This window comes from Cibotium barometz, chromosome 49 (genome assembly GCF_041138505.1).
Source record: "Cibotium barometz isolate CiBa-2024 chromosome 49, ASM4113850v1, whole genome shotgun sequence".
In the NCBI taxonomy this organism is placed as follows: Eukaryota; Viridiplantae; Streptophyta; class Polypodiopsida; order Cyatheales; family Cibotiaceae; genus Cibotium; species Cibotium barometz.
Window position 1 is genome coordinate 29,144,160 of NC_141094.1, and position 22,121 is coordinate 29,166,280.

General features: G+C 40.8%; 1 pseudogene; it reads right to left on the reverse strand.

Annotated features, from left to right (window-relative positions):
• Positions 1–12,621: 12,621 nt before the first annotated feature.
• On the reverse strand, positions 12,622–14,567 carry LOC147610470 (uncharacterized; annotated as a pseudogene).
• Between the last annotated feature and the right edge of the window lie 7,554 nt (positions 14,568–22,121).

Here is a 22,121-nt window from a genome sequence, read left to right on the forward strand (position 1 = left end):
ATGGATCTTGACAAGTTCTAACAACTTGTCATCCAATACCTCACGAATAAAGTGATACTTAACATCAATGTGCTTGGTCTTCTGATGAAAGACCGGATTCTTTGCCAACATAATAGCACTCTAGCTATCACAATGCAAAGAAGGAATATCCCCTGAAAAACCCAAGTCTCCCACCAGACGTGAAAGCCATATGGCCTCCTTGCAAGCCTCAGTGGTGGCTGCAATATACTCTGCCTCCGTGGTAGACAATGCTGTGCATCTCTGCAACCTGGATATCCATGAAATAGCACCACCTGTGAAAGTAAACACGTAGCCTGTGGTGGACTTATGGTTGTCTGCATGCCCTGCATAATCTGAATCTGTGTATCCATGCACTTTTGCATCTTGCTTGCCAAAGCATATGCACACATCTTGAGACCCCTTAAGGTATCTCAATATACCCTTAATTGCCTCCCAATGCCTCTTACCGAGGTTAGCCATATACCTACTGACCACTCCCACTGCAAAAGCAATATCTGGTCTAGTAGCAACCATAGCATACATCAGACTGCCACATGCAGAAGCATAAGGAACCTTGGCCATCTGAGCCCTTTCATCATCTGACTGAGGGCTGTCCTCTTGGCTGAGTTTCAAATATGGTGGCAAGGGTGTGCTCAAAGCCTTCCCACGCATCCTCACTTTCTTGCATCATACGAAGCAAACCACTGCTTATGAGGAGTAACATGATAGGATGCCCCTGAGTCCAATAGCCAATCCTGTGCATACGAGCCATCATTGGCCACAAGAAAGGAACTATCACCAGAGGAGGCAACAAGTATGACATCGTCATTATCTTCATCACTGCTAATCACTGCATTGAGCTCCTCAATTTTAGCCTTGCCCTTGGTGTCTTTGGCATCTCTTTTAGCATCTTTGTCCTCTTCTTTTCTTTCCTTATCCTTGCCTTTGTTTTTTAGCTGAAAACAGTCCTTTTTGATATGCCCCTTCTTATGGCAATAGTGGCATTCAAGGTCCTTCCTAGGACGAGACTTACTGTGAGATTTTCCTCTATTTTGATTTTCCTTTCTATTTTGCTGCCTACCTCTGCCCACAGCCAATGCACTTGCATTCTTATTTTCACTGCTATTCTTGCGCCTCACCTCTTCTTGCAGAAGAGCACTCTCCACATCTTGGCATGACAATCCTGTGAAGGTAGGGGCTGAATTGCTTATGGCTATAGCAAAAGTATCCCAACTGTCAGGGAGGGTACTCAAGAGGAAAATGGACTTAACCTCATCATCAAAATTCATTTTCTGATTTGTGAGTTGGCTGAATAGAGAGTGAAACTCATTGAGGTGAAGTGAGAGGGCTGTCCCCTCTTTCATGCTTAGTTTCATGAGCCTCTTCAACCAAAACACTTTACTAGCTACACTCTGACTCTCGAAAAGGGACTCAAGTTTTTGCCATATGCTGTAAGCGGTGGCTTCATTCTCTACATTGAAGTAGATCTTCTTAGAGATGGTCAAAAGAATGGTACTCCTGGCCTTCTCATCCATGGTTTCCCACTGAAAGTCACTCACTTCATCTGGCTTGACCCCTTTATACTTGATAGGCATATTTTTGATCTTTCTGGACCAACACATTGTATATTTGCTTCTTCCAATAGGAGAAATTTGCATTCCCCTCCAACTTCTCGATGTTCCAATAGTTGCCTTCGTTGCTTGAAGACATGATGATAAGTCCAAGTAGAAGCAAATAAATACACCTAAGGCACAGAGAGCCTCAAAGTCATGTGATGTGACTAAATGCAATGCTGTCCACTCTCCGAAACTGTCAAAAAAAAGTAAAAATAGCACTCTAAAAGTGCCCAAATCTCTTCCAAAATTGTGCCTGCACTTGTACAAAACTGTCACAAAGGTCCCCGAGCCTTGACAAGTGACCAAATGTCACCGTAGAAGGAGAAATACAGTTCTGTAATTAGTTTCCAGCAAGCAATAAATGCTCCAAATGTCACTCTAGCGGAATGATCAAGTGACACAACAATCCCAGATTGTTTAGTAGGTGTTTGGGCAAACTCTCCCACCTCAAATAGGCATATGAACACTGTCACAAGGCATTAAAATACCTAAACTCAAAACTGAACTGAGTTTTCACACTCTCCAAGAGTGTACAAATGCGCTGTCCACCACAGCAAGGAGCATTTACCCAAATTTTTGCCCAATGTGACCAAATGTCACACAAATCTGCCCAGTTGACCAAATGTCAAGTGTACTTGCGAACCACGACTCCCCATGGGACTAGAATCAAAGAGGGAGTTGTAGAAACTGAAATACCTTGAAGATAACCACAGTTTGACAGTAGCTTGCAAACTGTGACTTTTCCTGATTTTGCTTAGCTTGTAACTTTTGATGGAAAATCCGGATGAACTCGCTTCCAAAAGCAAAGTCGGAGCTAGTCCCCTTATCTTTGACTTTCTAGTTTGGCTCCAGGATTGAATCCACACGTACAGAAAGATATTACGTCTGCAAAATTGCTGTTTACAGGTTTTGGACAAATAAAAAAAAAACAGCAGCAAGCTACTCCAAATCCCTGCAATAGCTGAATACCAACAGTAGCTCCATCTTGTTGCAGCAGCAGATCATTTGCTTGACACCAAGCGTAAAAGCGAGGAGGGCATGCTCACGGGTTTGCCCATCCTTGGAAATGCCTGCTCACGCTCATCCTTGAGCCATCTTGAAGGCAGATTGGAGCAATGGCCACAGTGCGTGTTGCGTATGCCTTTCTTGTTGTGCTATTCATGGGCTGTGCAATGATGGAATCGGCTGTGAACACAACTGGGTGCACCGAGTTGTTGCAAACGCTGCTGCCTTGCTTGCCTTACGTGCAGGATAGCACCAACGTCCCCACAAAATCCTGCTGCTCCAGTCTTCTTATGATGTGCTCCTCAATGATGAATAGTGACAGCAGCACGAAGGAGAAGGGCGACCTCCATGAGCAGCAGCAACAGCCTGAGCTCGAGCTTGAGCAACAAGGGAGGAGAAGGAGCAGGAGCAGCAGCGTGATCTTTTCTAGAAGCTGCAGCTCTCATACCAGTTGAAGGAGCAAGAAGCAAGTGGAAGAGAGCATGAACTTGAACACCAGAGTGGTGGGTGTGAATCAAGAAGTGAGGGCACACCACAACCCTCAAGAGTATATTAGGATAGACACTTGGGTGGAACCGGTTCGGAGTGAACCGTGTTCACAGTGTAACTGTGACAGAAAGTGTACATGAGATGGCACAAGGCCTTAACCCCAACATTATATGCATTTTCTTAGCCTGACTATTTTGCATAACAGCTTATTGAAACATCAAATATTTCTAGAAGATAATGAGATTACAGTGGACCGTAGTCGAGCAAAAGCAATGTTGCACTCGAATTGGCATGGACTGCAACACACACCATGCTTGTCCAAATGATTGTATTCTTTATCGACAAGAATATAACAACGCAATACAATGTTTGCATTGTGGTACATCGAGATATAGACAAGATGTGCAAGGAGAAAGGGTACGAGAAAAAGTTTTATGACACTTTCCCATCATCCCTCGGATTAAAACAATGTTTAAGTGCAAATCCATTGCTGGATTGATGACTTGGCATCGTAACACTAGGTCCGTAGGATGGTGTTATGCGTGTGCCCGCAGATTTCCCTGCATGGAAGCACATTGAAGAGAAGTGGGTAGCCTTTTTAGGAGGAGGCTCGCTATATTTAACTAGGACTAGCGATGGATGGAGTAAATCCATTTGGTCTACGAAGTTCATCATGGAGTACGTGGCCTGTTTGTCTAGTTAACTATAATCTTTCGCCATGGCTCGATAAAAAAAAAGCATCTTTTATTGTTTTTGATAGTTCCTGGAAAGTACAAGGTGAAGAACATGGATGTGTATTTAGCCCCTTTAGTTGAGGAGCTACGTATTCTATGGGAGGGCATTGAAGTTCATGATATTTCCAAGAGGTTTGTGCACTAGCATTGAGAGGAATACTTATGTGGACTATGCATGATTGGCCTGGCTATGGAGAGTGCTCAAGTAATACTGTAGCTTGTTAACATATTATGTTTAGTCATGATTGTCATCCAAACTTACTTGCTACAATCTTTTTTGATGTTCTACAGGGCTTTCAGTGTCATGGTATAATGGATGTCCATTATGTGGGCCACAACTTGAGGCTCAATACTCAAAGTCTATGAAGAAGATAGTATACGAGGGCCACAAGAAAGGGCCACAAGAAGTATCTCCTAGTGAACCATCCTTTGTGTGAGGGATTTCTAGGGAGGTCTCCTCGCATATGGAAGAGCAGTGATTGGAGGATTTTATAGGAGCTGGATCCAACCTGTACACCTCCAAGAATGAAGCGTCTATCCATTTTCCATCAACTTCCATACTAGAATGACCTTTTAGTGAACCATCTTCTTGACCCAATGCACATTTTCAAGAATATATCCGAGGTGCTTTGGAAAACTATCACAGGAGAAAAGGAGAGCAAGGCACAATGAGATGATTTACAAGAGATTCAATGCATGTACCACTTATGGGCCCAAAATAGAGCAGATGGAAAGATGAAGCTACCAAAAGCACCTTGGTTCATGACAAAGGATGAGCAACGGCGCGTAAAGAAGTGCATTAGTGAGTTTCGTATCCCTACAGGATGCATGCGTTGCTTGAAGGAAGCATTTACAAAGGACGATGAGCTTAGTGGCTTGAAGAGTCATGATTGGCACAAATTCTTGCAATTCGTGCTTCCTATAGCCATCAACGATTGCCTCAATGCAATGACATTAGAGCAACGATTTACAAAATTGGTGGAGTGGTACGTTGGATATAAAGGAAAGAGATTAGTAGAGCATGTCGAGTGGCTACCTAAGCATGCCGATAGCTACCTAGGCACGTCGGTAGCTTTTAAGGCATACCGATAGCTACCTAGGCATGCTAGTAGCTCCTAATGCATGCCAAGGGCTACGGGCATGCACAAGGAGCTTCCAATGTAAGCAGGCGCTGCCTAACCATGCTGGTAGCTTCCAAGGCATGCCAATGACTACCTAAGAATGCACATATATTCGTTATGCATGCATAAGAGTTGTACTCTATTTATGTTTATGCATGGATAGATGGCAAATAACATGCAGCAGGATGTTACACATGAAGAAGAAGTAGATATCCCAATAAGATGAAGGATTGATTGTTATTTCTGGAGGCCATGCTTGGCAAGTACGTACATTCCTGAAACCATACCTCTTTGTTTTCTCAATACTAATTTTCACTTGTGTTAGTTTTATTGTGTCTTAGGATCATATTACTACAAACCATGTTACTACTACAAACAATGGTGCAAATGTGCAAGAAAGAAGTAATAGAAATGTGAGAGAAGAGTGTGGAGCTCCAAGGGACAATAATAATCAAAATGCATGAAATGTGGACCCCTCAATGCAACCCCTAACTCCATAGATTTTCATTATGTTTTATTTTATATATTACCTTTTTGGACTCATACACATGCAGTTTTGCCAAGTATTGTAATAGAACTATCACATTTGCCAAGTATGAATTGCAATTATCTTTTTTTTGTATTTATAAAGTTTTACATTATATATGTTGATGACGATGAGTATGACTTGAACTTTATGTATTGAATAAGTTTTACTACATGTATCAAAACAAAAAAGCTAGGGCACACTGGGGAGGGTTGTGTAGCTCCCTAGTTTGCCCCAGCTTTTTTTGAACAGGTTACTAGATCGTTGGTTGCTAAGCAAAAAAAATAGCAATGCAAATGTGCTGCTAAGCAGTAGAATTTCGTTGCTGAGCAAAAATACCAACATTTCTAGCAACAAAATAGGCTCGACAGTGCCCTTGTAGCTATAAAAACGCTGCTATTTTCGCTACTAGACTCATTTTGTTGTAGTGACGCAAAGAAAAAAAACAAAAAACACTTTTAGATATAGTTATATAATAATTTGAAAAAACTCTTAACACGTAGTGGGTGATACTACTATGACTCCAGCCCGTAGTGTCACTTCCACACATGATAAGGCCCCCATAAACTTGAGTGAAAAGAATACCTCAAAAGGGTCTTTCAAATTGTAGAGCACAAGTTATATGCTGAAAGATTTAAATTCAAATCTTTAAAGAGAAGGTGAAATATCTAGTACCTATCATATTGAGAGATGATATTTTAGTAGACTTGAAGAAGACCATTCCCATAGTGAATTGACCAACACCCTCATTCTCTATAAGAGAAGTTTGAGTGAAATTTTCTATAATTGTCATTATTGATTTTTCTCATAAATTAAGATCTATGAGGATCAATTAAGAAAATGCAAGATAACTATTGAGTTTGTAGAAGGTCACTCTAGCACAATGTAATCGGTGGCTTAAGGGAGGTTAACATACAACTTTGCATAAAGTAAACATTGTCAACATTGCATGGTCAAACTAACCACCTCTTATAAGATGTTAAAAAACCAACCAGCTTGTGTTAGTTTAAAAAAAAAAGGCACTCTGATAACTCAAAGTGGGGTGGTTGCAAGATCAGGGTGCCCAGTTTTGTCCACTCAGGCACCCTGTAAACAGTAAAAAAACAGGCATTTGTTTACCTTTAGTAGCTAATCTCTCCTAGTAAATGAAGGAATTTCGTTTCAAGTTCTTTTGTTGGAACATCATATTCAAAGTTGGTAATATAGTTGCATAATTTGATTAAGCATTAGATATTCAAAAGTCCTCATTTTCTTAGGTACAAAGTCAATGTATACACCCTGTCCCAAATTTGAACTGATTCCATAAAATGCTAATATCTTTTACATATAAACTCATATGAGATTTCCACTTTGTACCTTAGATCTTCACATAATATGGAGCTTAACTTGATTTTTTGAGAAAATTTAAAGATATCTGTCTATTTTCTTTAAATATTTCAAGGTCTTTAAAGTGTTATAATATACGCCACTTTTTGTACCCACAATAACTACCACTTAAAATCCTCAATCTTGTAGATCAAAAGAGTGGGTAGCTACTGAGACATTAGTAGAATGTGGTGGTTAGTAAAAATTACAAATCCAATGGTTGGATTTTTAATGATCTCTTTTTCAAAATTCTTCCAGACTATCAGAAGGCCTGCAAATATCAATAATCTAATTAGTAAAATTACATTTTTGATGTGAATCATCTAAAACCTATAGGGACGATTGTACTTATAATGGTACATCTATGGAAAAATAAATTGGATCACTCTAAGTATGGAAAGATCATTTGTTTATCATTTCATCATATTTTTGATTAATTTAGATTAATTAGACTAATTTATATTAATTTAAGTTATATTGGGTTAATTTAAGGGCAAGCGTATTTTCTATTATTTTCTTGATCTCATTTTAAGTACCTTGCCCCCCAAAATTTGCTCTCCAAGCATTGTCCTAGTCCAGCATAAACTGGATAAAACTGGATACCCTGATCTTGCAACAACCCAGTGGTTATGGAAAATTATAGCTTAGAAACCAATTTAGAACTTCTAATGGTAGTTTCCATGAAATAACCACCCCCAATATTGACAAAGGGTCTTTTAAATTTTCCATGATGATGACTTCACATGCGTACACACTCATACACACATGGGTGAATGAGGAAGAGAGCAAAAGAAAGTGCCTTGTTGCATCTCTATATCTCTTGTGTGTGTGTGTGAGAGAGAGAGAGAGAAAGGGGGGAAAGGCGAGAGGGGGGGCAGCATCACACATGTACACTTACATAAGCAAAACGTATTTAAAATAAGAATAAAAGTACAAAACCTTAAATTGTCTCTCTTGAGAGAGTACTCACTATCCACAAAGAAAACTCGATCACGAAGTTATTAAAGGCCATAAAACTGTATTGGGTAAAAAGCGTCTATACAACACACATTTAATCATACATATGACATAGAGCAGACTAAGAGGATGCAAGGATGTGGCATCAATCGCATAGAACCTCCCACTTGCGATCGGTAGTGATGTGGTCCTCACTTTCTTCGAAAATTTGAAGCCAAGGTGGAGAGCTGTCAAAAATTTGAGGCGAAGTTGGAGAGCTGTCATGACGGTTCCATGATGAGGGGTAAACACGACGTATTGCAGTCGGCCAGAGGCGACGAACAACGAACCACACCAAAAGGAGGACGAAGAGAATGCCACCCACGATCACGGTGAACATCATGTTTTTCTGATACGTGAACATGGGTGGGAGAACGGTGAAGCCCGCCGCAACAAATGCACCCACCACACAGACTATGGAGAGTGGTAGCATGATGTACGCTACCAGTAGGGTGTCGCGGAGAGATACGACGATGGCGGCGATGTAGCGGCCTGGGACGGGTACCACGCCCACGAGTCCTGCTACGACGGTGGCAATGGTGAAGATGAAGGAGAGGCAATTGAAGGCCCAGAACACACGCACACCCACGTGCTGTTGCACGGCAGCGTAGGACTGGACGGTGGATGGAGGCGGCCGGAGCCATCCGGCGAATGTAATCAAGCCAGCACCCACCAAGATAGCATTGGTCGCATCCACGTACAGTTGCCGATCTCTGTACAGCCCCTCCAGATGGGCTCGGACGTCTGCCCTCTCCATCAACTCCCTCTCGATGGCATCTCCTTGGCGTACTGCAATGCCGTTTTTCCAAATTCATCCTCCACATTTGGCTTCAACTCTGTTGCAAACAGTGTGCTGCACAGCTGTGTTACGATCTCCGCCTCGCCTCGCAGCGTGGCCCAGTGTAAAGCAGTTCGCCCTGTTTTCTCAGATCTCGTATTGATAGCATCTTGGGCCTTTCCCTTACTGTGTTCGCCACGTTGTACATCCTTTTTGTACTATATGAATATACTAAAACTCAGATATCTCTCTCTTCTCTCCATCTCTTACTTGCGTTTTGCATCAAGTTGTTCCAGAACAAGTGTTTTGGGCTGAAAGAAGACTCTAAGAGCTTTCGCATGTGACATTAGTTCACTTGTTTTAATTCCTCCAGGATGGCCATAAGCTATCTATACATTCGAGCAATCCTTGGGGATTGGTGGATCCGTGCTCACTTACGAGTCTTCATCAAATCTCTTATCGATGGAACTGGTTTGTTGGATTTGTATCCTCAAGACAAAGTACCTTTGTTTGAGGACATTAAGGGCATTCTTGGAAGTTTATATGGCTTCTCATCATTAGATCTTGACTCTGAGCTTTTAGTTTGTAATGCATTGTTAGATGATGAGACCAAATACACAATGTTGTGGTACTTAGTAGTAAGAGAGGGCACAAGCTAGGAAAATGGAAGACATTGAGACCCAAGCTTAGAAACACATTTGGAAAGAAGTCACATGGCAACAAACATTGCCAAGATCCTAAGCATGACTCTACAAAGAACAAATGTTGTAAAAGAAATTTATCTTCATATGCATATGGATTTCTACTATCTCGTGTTTGTGGAATATATTACAAGACAAACCATGTAAACAAGTATTTTTATGCTCAATAAATTGTAATAAAACTATTTTTCAACTATTATAGTGTTGAAGTTTATTTCATTGCTTATAGACATTGTTGTAAATGTTTTTCTCTTTACTATAAACTTTTATTTTTTTAAATTTATACTTGTGAAAGTGTGTCTTTGTGCCTTATAGATTTTTATCTTGTTTCACTTTAGAAAAAAAAGATGTATTCTTAGTTTTGGAGATAATTATTTAACTACACTCAATCCTTTAATTTGCACTTGTGAAAGTATTTCATTGTGCCTTATGAACTTCTCTTGTGTTTCACCTAGGTAAAATTTTATATACTTTTTTTTAGATAATTATTTAACTACACTGCCATTAAATTTGCACTAGTGAAAGTATGTCTTTATGCCTTGTAGATTTTTCTTGTGTTTCACTTAAGCAAAATTATATGTACTTTTTTTTATAGACAATTATTTAACTACACTCCACCCATTAATTTGTAACCATGAAAAGCACGCCGGAGCTGCCGTTGCGTAGGACATGATCCTCCAACGTCGCAGTTGCAAGGGGGACACCCCTCTACATGCAGCAGCTTTGGGAGGAAATGAGAGTGTGGTGAGGCAGGTACTGGATGTGCCGTCGATCCCGGTCGATGTGAGAGGCCATAAAGATAGATCTCCCTAGCACTTAAGATTTTTCTTGTGTTTCACTTAAGCAAAATTATATGTACTTTTTTTTATAGACAATTATTTAACTACACTCCACCCATTAATTTGTAACCATGAAAAGCACGCCGGAGCTGCCGTTGCGTAGGACATGATCCAACGTCGCAGTTGCAAGGGGGACACCCCTCTACATGCAGCAGCTTTGGGAGGAAATGAGAGTGTGGTGAGGCAGGTACTGGATGTGCCGTCGATCCCGGTCGATGTGAGAGGCCATAAAGATAGATCTCCCTAGCACTATGCTGCTGGGCAAGGAAAGCTGGTTGCCGCTGGTGTGCTGCTGGTGTTTGGGACAAGTAAACAAGCCCATGACACTAACGGTGCCACCCCGTTTCACTTTTCTGCCCTGAGTGGAAACATAAAGCTCATGGATACAGGTTCGTTTCAATAAACATGGTTGCTTCGTTGAGGAGTTCAAAAATGGATGTAGAGTCATTGCTAAAGGAAAGAAAGAAGCCAGGTTGTTTAAGCTAGATGCTGGGATTCCTGAGTTAAAATCAGCCATGTTCTCTAAAAGCCAAAATGTGGTACATGACATTGATATGTGACATAAGAGGATTGGACATGTCAATATACAAAGGTTAAAGAACATGCAGACAAGAGGCATTGTTAGTGGGCTGCCTAGATTCAAGTATGATGGGCCACAGATGGAATGGATGCTTACCGCATTCAATGAGGATGGAGCTGACAATAAAGTAAAAAAGATAATCTTGTACTCCAAAAAGCCCTAGTCTAAGACTCACTCCATAAGGACTGAAAACCTACAAAGATCTTGCCTTGTGCCTTATATAAGCCTTGGGACAACCCCATACGTTGGTTGAGTTGGCCAACAGCAAAAAACAATAGTTTGTTTGCTATCGACGACGCCTACACCCCCCTGACCCACTAGCCGACCTGGTCTTGCATCCACACGATGCCCTTTCTGGTGTCCACATTGCCCTGCTCATGCCCTATTCTATCTATTTTTCATGATGTCCTTTAGGGATTAGCAATGGGATCAAGCATGTACATGTCATGCACATGACATCCCCCCTACTAAACTTGATGACAAGATTCCAACTTCTAACACTAGATGACTGTCATCATCCGCTTGTCTCCTCCTGATGGACTCCAAGACTCCCAAACTCATCCTTCCCTTCCTAGCAACCTTTTCACTCTTATACCGCTATGGCAACTTTTTCCTTCCCTTCCTAGCTTACTCTTATATAAATTTTGATAGGTCATTGCCTAAGCAACTTCTTACTCTACCGCTATGGCATGCTTTTGTTGTGTGCGTGTTGTGTATAAGAGCAAACACTGTAGCATACCTTTTCAAACCCTAATTTAATTGGAAGTCCTCAAATGGAACGAAGCACCTAATAGAATTTTTGTGAAACATCAAACAATTTTTCTGAAACATCGAACATATGGCAGAGATATAGTTGCCTACCTTGTAGAGGTCGTGTGGTGGATGCCATAAAAGTCATGGATGATGGTGGTGTGGAAGGTGTGGCTAGACTTGAATTTGCAAAGGGAATTCTCAACTTGCTTACAAAGAGGCTGCTATGGTGAGAGTGTAGCTTTGCAAACAACAATGGTGAGAATAAGAACATTAATTACGTAAACCCAAAATTTGAATAGCCAAGGCAATCAACATCTAGTTTAATTAACACTTTTAAGCCTTTTTACTTATTATCTGGATTAAGCAGAAGTGCCCCATCAGTCCTTTAGCATCAGTGAAGGATGCCCCTACACGCCATCGGCCACGAGATCTTCCAATTCCTGTGTTTTAACTGCTGCACTCATCAACAAACTCTAAAACAAGTTACATTTTCAATAATTCACTACTAACCCATTCAGTTAGGCACTGCTGACCCTTTCACCGATTTGAGTCCACAACCTTTCACCCAGTTACTAGCTCCAAGAGAACCACACCAAATTAGTTGAGATTTGCCGTTTCAGTAATCTGCCCACTTTGTGCATATTCAGGTGCCAAATACTTGATAAAGATAATCATATCAGATGTTTAGAGCATTAAATTCTGCATCACCATTTCTGTAGTGTCAGAGGCTATAAAATGTGTGTTGACCCACCCAAAAGTCCCAATGACCCGTGTTTGAACCCCAACATCACCATCAGGTTGCCACATTGGTAGAACAAAATCTCCTACCTGAATGAGAGGCACGTGATGTACAAGGGTGAGAAAGGAATGCATATATTCAATAGGCTTACTAAGATGGGCATTTATCAGGGTGTTTAACAGCTGCAGTTTTGCTTACCATGGGTTAGAAGGATGTTGTTAGCCCACATGTTTGCGATGGACTATGCACCCAGCACGAGACTCTTCATGCAAGTATCTCAGACCTCGAGCTGCCCCAACTGCAACCTTCTGGCGTGTTGGCCATTCTAAGCAATCCTTATCTCTGCCTTCAGAAGCATTAAAGACCATAGTTTAGGCAAAACAATCATTTCAGGAACCTCAAAACACGCATAGAAAAGATTTTCAAATAAGAGCTTTGTGCCAAGGTTAGCATGGCAACATGTATCTGCATGCTCTGAGAGAGAGAGAGAGAGAGAGAGAGGGAGAGAGATTTCTATTAACATCTATGAAAGGCCAAAATGACCTAGAGCTGTTGAGCAAATTTTACAATTCAAAAGAAAACATTTTGAAGAGAGAGAGAGAGAGAGAGAGAGAGAGATTAAATCATAAAGGCGTGAGTCCAAAGATCCATTGCAGATAAACTCATACACAGGTAACCGCCTTTTGACTTCAATGCAATAGCCAATGAGCATCACCACATTCTGATGCTGTGCACAGCTAAAGACTTCCACCTCTGAGTAAAACTCGATATCACCTTGAGAGCTGGCAAGTTTATGCTGCTTAATAGCCACAGCTTGGCCATCAGGCAGGACACCCCTATGCATAGACCCGAAACCCCCCTCAACTAGGAAGTCCGCCTGAGAGAAGCCTCCAGTAGCAAGCTCCAGCTCAGCATACGTGAACCTCCTCAGAGGCTTGCCAAAAACTGGAGCCTTGTGTTGGCAGATTGAGCACAATGGGAGAGGACCCGGAGGCACATGCCTCGATAATGACATGGCCATTCTAACACTTGAGGTTCGCTCCAAGTCCCCATGCTTGGGGAGAATGCCATCCTCTAGTTCAGGTTGAATCCCAGATTCATGATCCCACCTAAAGAACTTGTCTATAAGGTCCTGTGTAGTCAGAACTCTTTTGGACCAAGTGCCTGTGTCCAGCTCAAATGGTTGTATAGAGTTGATGGGCTTTATGTTCAATGACTCGAGGTGTCGGTAGTGCCTTTGATGAGAAGGAGTGTTCCCCTTCAGCTCTTCAACCGATGGGTTGACTTTATGTAGGCCCGAGCCACCTTCTCTCATGCTCAATGATAACATGGAATAACCTGTTAATCTCTTAGAGGAGTCTGGCGGGGAGGCAGAGGTAGAGGTTCTTACTTGATTCTTTGTATTCCGTTTGGGGGTAGCATTGACAGAGTTGGCCCTAGTCTTGGCTGTCGGCATCCATGGATCCACTGAGTAACTTTCTCTTTGGGCTGCTGAAAATGTACAAAATCAAAACAATGAGAAGACCAAAAAAACAAAACACATCATGCAAGCAGATCATGCTTAGAAAAGGACCTTCAAAACAAAGACATGGAAAGCAGATCTTTACCACTTGTCAAGCTGTAATCAAGCCATGGCTGAGGCATGAGGTCACAGGGCCTGAGGTACCTCACAGTAGAGCCTTTCGACCTGTGTTCAAGGCTGGCATTGGCAGTTCTGTAGACCAGGTGGTGGGTGATAACAACAGCACACGACTCATCACCACTGCTAGATTCATCATTAGACGGGGCATCTACGAGGCCATAATCAGAAGCTGAGTCTATTTCTATGATCAAGGCATCCGCATCTCTGTGATATGTGCAGGTTTTCACTACCTCGGCACAGGTGACAAGAGATGTGCCCGACTCAGAGCTAAATGCGGAGGAGGTGTGGCAATGAAAGGGGCTCTCACTCCTGGGCTGCTGGAAGAAGTGGCTTCTTCTGAGATGGAGTAGGTTATCTTGCGGTTATTGCCCCCTCTTGGTCTTGCCTTAAACCCCCTGCGAAATACGACCGCGTGTCTCCCTAAACTATGCAGTGAAATGTGGTCGAAAGCCTCTGCAGTCAAACCTTGATTTCTTCTCGCCGAGGTGTCTCTGATCTGGCCGTGATCCCTTAATTGCTTCTACAAGGTAACTCTGATCTTACCGTGATCCTTAATAGATTCTGTATTGTAACCCCCTCCTTAAATCGCTTCTGCAATCAAACCCTGAGAACTTCTTCTGAACTGGTCGCAGATACAATGGTGGTTGCCGTGTGGCAACGGTGTCCATCAATATTTCTTCCATTTTCTAAAGAGGCTCAAGTTGAGCTGTAGAATCTTTGCATCAAATCGCTTCACTAAGACTTGGTTTTGTCTAGCAGAAGTGTCCACAGAAGCACCAGTGGGCGGAAGCAGTTACGCAGCAGTGTCGATGAGGCAACAGCTCGTAAACCTTCATCATCACAGGAGTTATGCCAGGTGCCAATAAACTAGGTAGAGCAACCCCACCGTGTAGCTCATGTATTGGGCGAGCATGTCTACCCGAGCACAGGAGAAAAACCTATCAGTCCCCCGCTCAGACGAGCTCCCTTCTTGGTTGGGTTTTTTCTCCTTGCTCTATTGCCTAAGTCTCCTTGGTTATGCCAGTCTCTCTTCTTGGTTGGGTTTTTTCTTTTTTTCTTTTTTTTTTGAGAAAGGCACATGTTCTGTATTACTGAGTATAAAAACCCCCGAGAGTGCCAAAAAGAGGCCTGCTCCCGGGTAATACAAAACGCCCGTAGGCAAATCTGGAAATGAGATACACGGCTGCCCAAACGGCAAAGAACCGAAAAGGCACATGGCCTCCTAATAACTAAACAAACTGAAAAAAACTGTAGCCTTTGAAGACAAATACACGGCTGCACAAGGCATAGAACCAAAACGGCACAAGGCCAACTGTAAAGCTGTAAAGACGAAGGGAAACCAGAGGAAAAAACCCCTCCAGAAGAGGGTAAGAGGTGGAGAGGAGGACAGCTGGAACTCTGGAACTCTGAAAAATCGGCACCTCCAGGCGGGCAGCACAGCGGCACCACGAAGTAAGTGGTGGGGGGGCAACTGTAAGCTACCCGAAACCGCCAAGCTGCAACAACAGCTCAGCACTGCGAAGTAGACCGAAGCCACCAGGAAAGAGGATGAGGGAGAAGAGGCACCAGAGGCCATGGAGAGGAACAGGAGCAGGAGCCAACAGCCAATGATGGAAGGAAGCCCGGAGGAAGAAAACCGATGAAGAGGACAGGAGGTCTGCATCCACCACCAGACAAAGTGCAAGGAAGAGGACTTTTTCTCCTTGCCCTATTGCCTATGTCTCCTTGGTTATGAATTTACCGCCAAAGTGCCCACTACCAACAAGTTGACTAATAACTTCACACAATCCGGCCACAACAGCCTCACTTGCCTGCCCAAATTCATTATGAATCGAAAGGACGAGAGAACTAACACATCACAAAACAACCAAAGCCAATGATGCCATGGCTGGTGCATTATGTCAACTTGTTGGCTCACGAAGATAATGTATCAAAAATCTAATATGGAGAAACCATTCGAGTGCGCAATTGTTTTGGGATGACTACCAAGTATATTGACTATGCTGAGGCCATTTGCATCCCTAATTTCTCTATAAACAATGAGGGTGACTGTAAACTTTTAGCTATGGTGATAATAAAGCTATTTCGCCTAGCAAAATCAGCATGTAGCATACATTTTGGAAACCAAAACTAGATAGATTGAAGAGTTGTCCTTATTTTTATTGGTTGAAAAAAATATTTTCATCGAGCATTGCGCTCCCCCTTGTTCTTATTGTGTTGCTCATGAAAGTCTCTCTCTCTCTCTCTCTCTCTCTCTCTCTCTCTCTCTCTCACTCTCTCATTTTACTTGAGATCATGTTACCTCATTTGATCTCAAGTACAAGATAAATGTCATCAAACAAGGTATTATAACCTCATTAGAAGGCATTCAAGCATATTTTCATTTATCCAAAGTGAAAAAACTAGATCTTAGTGAATTTTGGAAGTGATCCTTTTACTTGATCACTTACTTCCCTCTATCTTGATCACTCCCTCTGCTCTCTTCTCCAAGAGAGTAGAGGGAGTGATCAAGAGCTCTTGATCTCTTCTCCAAGAGATCAAGAGCTCTTAATAGCTTATGTATATTCTTAACTGCTCTTATGTCCTTATCAAAGCTCTTGTACATCCTTAATTAGCTCTTATATCCATATTCATAAAGCTTCTATAATGACCCCATAAAGCTCGTGTTTAGTCAAGCCATGTGGAAACAATCACTCAACCCTTTGAACAAGCAACTAGGGTACAACTGCTAGCACCCATGTGCGTACGTGCATGTGTGTGTGTGTGTTGGGGTCTAGGGTTTAGGGTTTGGGATTTAGGATTTAGGGTCTAGGGTTTAGGATTTAGAGATTGAGACATAGGGTTTAGGGTTTGGTGTTTGGGATCTAGGGTTTAGGGTATAAGGTCTAGAGTTTAGGGTTTAGGGTTTAGGGTTTGGGATCTCGGGTCTAGGGTTTCGGGTTGAGTGTTTGGGGACTCAGACATATGGTTTAGCGTTTAGTTTGGGATCTAGGATTTAGGGTTAAGGTGTAAGGTTTAGGAGTCTATATTCTAGGGTTTAGAGTTTAAGATTTAGGATTTGGGATCCAGGATTTAGGGTTTTGGGCTTAGGATTTAGGGTTTAGGGCATAGGGTTTAGGGTTTAGGATTTAAGGTTTATAGTTTAGATTTAGGGTTTTTGGCTTAGGATTTAGGGTTTGGGGCATAGGGTTTAAGATTTAAGGTTTAGGGTTAAGGGTTTGGGATCTAGGGTTTCAAGTCTAGTGTTAGGGATCTAGGGTTTATGATTAGGGTCTAGCATCTAGGGTTTAGGGTCTAGGGTCTAGGGTTTAGGGTCTAGGGTTTATGATTAGGGTCTAGCATCTAGTGTTAGGGATCTAGGGTTTATGATTTTAGCATCTAGGGTTTAGGGTCTAGGGTCTAGGGTTTAGGATTTGGGATCTAAGGTCTATGGGTTTAGGATCTATGAGGCTACGAGTTAAGGGTTTAACATTTAGGGTTTAGGGATTCATACATATGGTTTAAGATTTAGGGTTTAGGGATTCATACATATGGTTTAACATTTAGGGTTTAGGGATTCAGACATAGGTTTTAGGGGCCTAGGGTCTAGGGATTGGGGCCTAAGGTCTTAGGGTTTGGGGCATAGGGTCTGCAGGCTAAGGATTCAGACATAGGGTTTAGGGTCTAGGGTTTAACATTTAGGGTTTAGGTTTAAGGTCTACGGTCTAGGGACCATCTCTTGATTTTGAAATTGATTATGGTTAGGAATTTTCTTATACCTATGTGAGAGGCACTAGATGTTCCAAAATAATTCTTATTATTCATAGATCCCTTAGCATTCTTCCTTACATTAACATCAGAAAAAGGCTTTGCAAAATCTGCAGCCATTGCAATGGCATCAGAAATAGGTGATGGCTTTGCATTTTTCACAGGTCCATCCAAGGATGGATTCAACTTCTGGATGAAATTATTGTGAGTAATGTGGCTTCATCCATCAGAGGGGAAAACCTGAAAAGTTCAGAAAAAAACTTGACGGTACTCCTTTAGAGAGTTGTTCCTTCTAGCAAAAGTTCCATACACTCATTCATTCATATTATTGTCTTAGGACCTTGATATTGAAAAATATCCTAGAATAATAATTCCTTCATATCTTCCCATCGCAGCTGGTTTTTATCATAATGATTTGAATTGTAAAAAATCACTAGTGCCATTCTAGCACTTCTAGTAATCTTCACACAGCCAATAGCTAATTTTCTATTTTCATTATATCTAGACATGTTAAAGTACTTATCCATGGCGTCTATCCAAGCTTGAGTTGATTTGACTAGACATTTCCTTTTCACTTCCCTCAATTACCTCTTGATTCTCATCACTTCCAAGATCTTCATTGTTTTTTGTTCTCATTGAGATAATACTCTTCATATACATCACTATTATCAATATCATCCTTGCAACAAAAGAACCATGCATTTTCCTCGCATTTAGCATATTGTGTCTCATCATCACACATGTACAAATCTATCCTCAAACATATTTACAGCTCCCATTACGTACAAAAAGACCTCTTTGCAATCCACCTCAACACTATCATCGCTTAAAGTCTCCCCACAAGAATGTTCCTTCTTATGGAAGCTATGGACTGAAGTGAACTCCTAGTGGCACATTCATTTGTTGATGAGGCTTTCATTTAACCATCAATTCAATAATCAATAAATGGAAAATCACATGTGTTCTAATCCGTCTCATCAAGAATGGCTCATAGAATGCATTCTTACAAACTTTCCAATTTCCATCCAATGCAATATCAATCGCAGTAACTCCTTAATGATCTTGTCCTTAAGATCAAGCTTCCTTTAAGGCATTATATCATGAACTAAAAATGCATCTATAGAAGCACATATGATGGATGTCCAAGCCGTCCCATCTTTAGCTTCCATTTGTCCTTAAAATCAATGCAATATCAATCGCAGTAACTCCTTAATGATCTTGTCCTTAAGATCAAGCTTCCTTTAAGGCATTATATCATGAACTAAAAATGCATCTATAGAAGCACATATGATGGATGTCCAAGCCTTCCCATCTTTAGCTTCCATTTGTCCTTTGACCATGGATGCATAAGGTGAGTGTGTTGTGCTGAAGTTTTACCTCAACGGTACCAAAGTAGAGGCTTTTGCTATAATTTTCTCACCATTTTCAACCATGAAAGCATTGCAAGTAGGTATAATCTTTACTTCCACCTTGGTCATTACCCCATTGTCAAATGTAATCCTTTCCCTCTTGGATTTTCAAGAAAGAACTGACATAAAACATCTCCATCTTCTTGCATAAGGATGCCAGTTTGCTTAAACACATAAACCGCATCACTTTGCACTCCACCTTCTTAGCATTTCTTTAAGAACCTGTGAGATTAGATAATCTCAATCGATCCACTTTGTCCATCATAATCACTAAATAAGATAATCAATTACCACTTCAATCCTTTCCTCTTTTATCAGCAATTGCATGAGAACCAGTTAGTATTGCATAATTGTGTCCACTCCTTTTGGCGATAGAGTCTCGTAAAGGCATTGTTTCTTGCATTTGCATCCTTTGGTCCACTCATGAAATTCTCATCCAAAACAAAACCCTTATATTTATCAAATCTTCTTCCTTGCAAAGAAGAGAAACCTTATATAGGCAGTCCTGACATATGTGTCCCACCATGATGCATTGATTGTGGAAGCAAGTTCTCCTTTCCATGCAAAGCCATGACCATGCTCAACAAAGGAAACCTAGATTGATAGGAATTTGACACCATTGCACACATTGCATCTATTAAAATCATATAAACTTGTGATCCACCGACTTGAGACTTATTTGATGCATAAGCATGCATTTTCCACAAGTCACCAAATTCCTCCTTGCCTTTTTCCAACCCTGTTCTATGCTAGACAATCCATATTGATTCTTCTTTCCTGAGGCATTAAACTTGTCACAACCATAGATTAAAATATTTTCAAGAAATTTTCTGTGTTTCCATGTTCATGTTGTAATTTCTATCCATTTTGTCACAAAGCTTCCGTATGAAGTTTAAGGCAACATTCATGTCTTCTCCAATTTTAGGCACCTCCAATGCATTGGCATCCTCATATGCCACTTAATTGGCCTTGATTTTATCATGCATAGCTTCATGTACTTCCACATGAAAATATTTATTTTCAAGTTGTTCATGATCCCTTTCATCATTTGTACTCGCTTCCTTGAAGTAGTCCTTGATTTTGAAGTTTTGACCTCTTCCCATCATGCTAGCATCCCTTTCATCATTTGTACTCGCTTCCTTATGCACAAGAGCTTCCTTGAAGTAGTCCTTGATTTTGAAGTTTTGACCTCTTCCCATCATGCTAGCATGTTTTCAATGGAAAATGTAATTTGATTTTGAAGTTTTGACCTCTTCCCATCATGCTAGCATGTTTTCAATGGAAAATGTAATTTGAGTCTAAAATGCTCAAATCTTTTCCAAATATTTTGGTTTTTATCTTGATAACAAGGTAATGATGAGTACTACCTACTCCCAAGAGGATTTGGTCAAAGTCAAAGGGCAAGAGGATTTGGTCAAAGGGCAAGTATATTTTGTTTTCACTTTTTCAAAAAAGTTAACTATGTCCATTGGCCAACCAAATAGTAATGGATAGGAGACTTCAATGGTTCTTCTCAAAGATTTAAGGTATTACTGTCAAAATATGTAAACACTTTGGTGAGATATAAAAAAGGGTATGACTAAATTAGAGTTTTTGCTTGTAGTTGACCTTGCCGGTAGTTGGGATACCAAATAGTACCGGAAATGGGAGCTTAATGGCCCTAGATGTAGTCCTTACAAATTACTAAAAGGATGCAAACATTCACAAAACAAACCTAACCGATTTTTATTGAATTAGGGATTTGTAATCCTTTAGATTATAGACAAAATGCCCCAAAACTGACATAGTTGCATCCCAATTGCATTTTCCAAAGTTCCAGTGCATCAAAAGTGTTATACAAGAAACTTAGTTGTGTGTTTGAGCAACTAAAACTCAATCCAAAAGCACCATTTACATAATTCGCAAATTTTTTAGCAAAACCTCCTTGGTATTTACATTCAAATTTCAAATCAAAAAGTCTATCCAATGCATTCAATAGCAATTGTCAATATATGAACCAATTGTCTATCAATTGCATTTGCCCATTTACCCCTTGTGATATGTCGAAGAAGCGCTATTTGTCTTATCGATGTCCCAAGCAAGCCTTCTCACCCCCTTATCAAAGTTTAGGGTTTGATGGCAAGGGTTGAGGCTTGCATGTCTTCACATCATGTACCTAATCCCTTTCCGTATTGTTTTTCCACGTCATGGAAAGTTAAAGACACACTCTTATTTACCTCTTCTCCTTATCGCAAAGGTACCCTCATCACATATCTAGCTTCAACACTTGTATAATAAATAGATGAATGCTAGAATGTAATGAGAGTTGAACCACTTACAAGTTCAAGCATGAACTCATGCTTATAGACTCATATTTTCATGTTTTGTCAAACTACCCCAATAGCTTGTATTCCATAAGCATTTGGTATTCTTCCATACACATAAACCTCTCACTATAGGCTTAAATCAATAACAATAACCATTCCACAAGTATAGCATGCATTCCCAATGCTTCCATTACTTAATGTTACTTCACAAATGGTTGTGACACTTCATATGAGAGCAATCAAGGTATCCAATGCTTCACCTAAGCCATCACTAGTGCATAATGTTTTTCTAATCAAGCATTATCATCACCAAATCTTGAGTATGCATGCAAGGACCAATTCATAGTTGAAGTCGCAAACATCATAAGATTGCATGATACTTCCATAGATTAGAAATCATCAAGAATCATCAAGAAAGTAGCAAGAAGGTACAAAGATTGCATTATTGCTCAATAATGTTCCAAAACTTGCTCATAAAAGAAATCCCAAAGCTCATAGCCATGTAAAGAAACATTTTCTTGATTTTCTTGACATGGATTTATGAGAAAATGATCAAAATTAGCCCTTAAAATGTCAAGAACTCACCAATACGTTCATGGCTTACAAAGAGGAATAATATCAAGTGTTTGAAGCCTTTAAGGGACCATTTGTAACATTTCTAAAGTCCTTATACATCCCATTGGCCTCCACTATACAAGAAGATAAATAATCTTAGCCCCATGCCTGTAGGAAATTGCATCAGGTGTCCATGTGTACTTTGGGAGAGAGAATGATC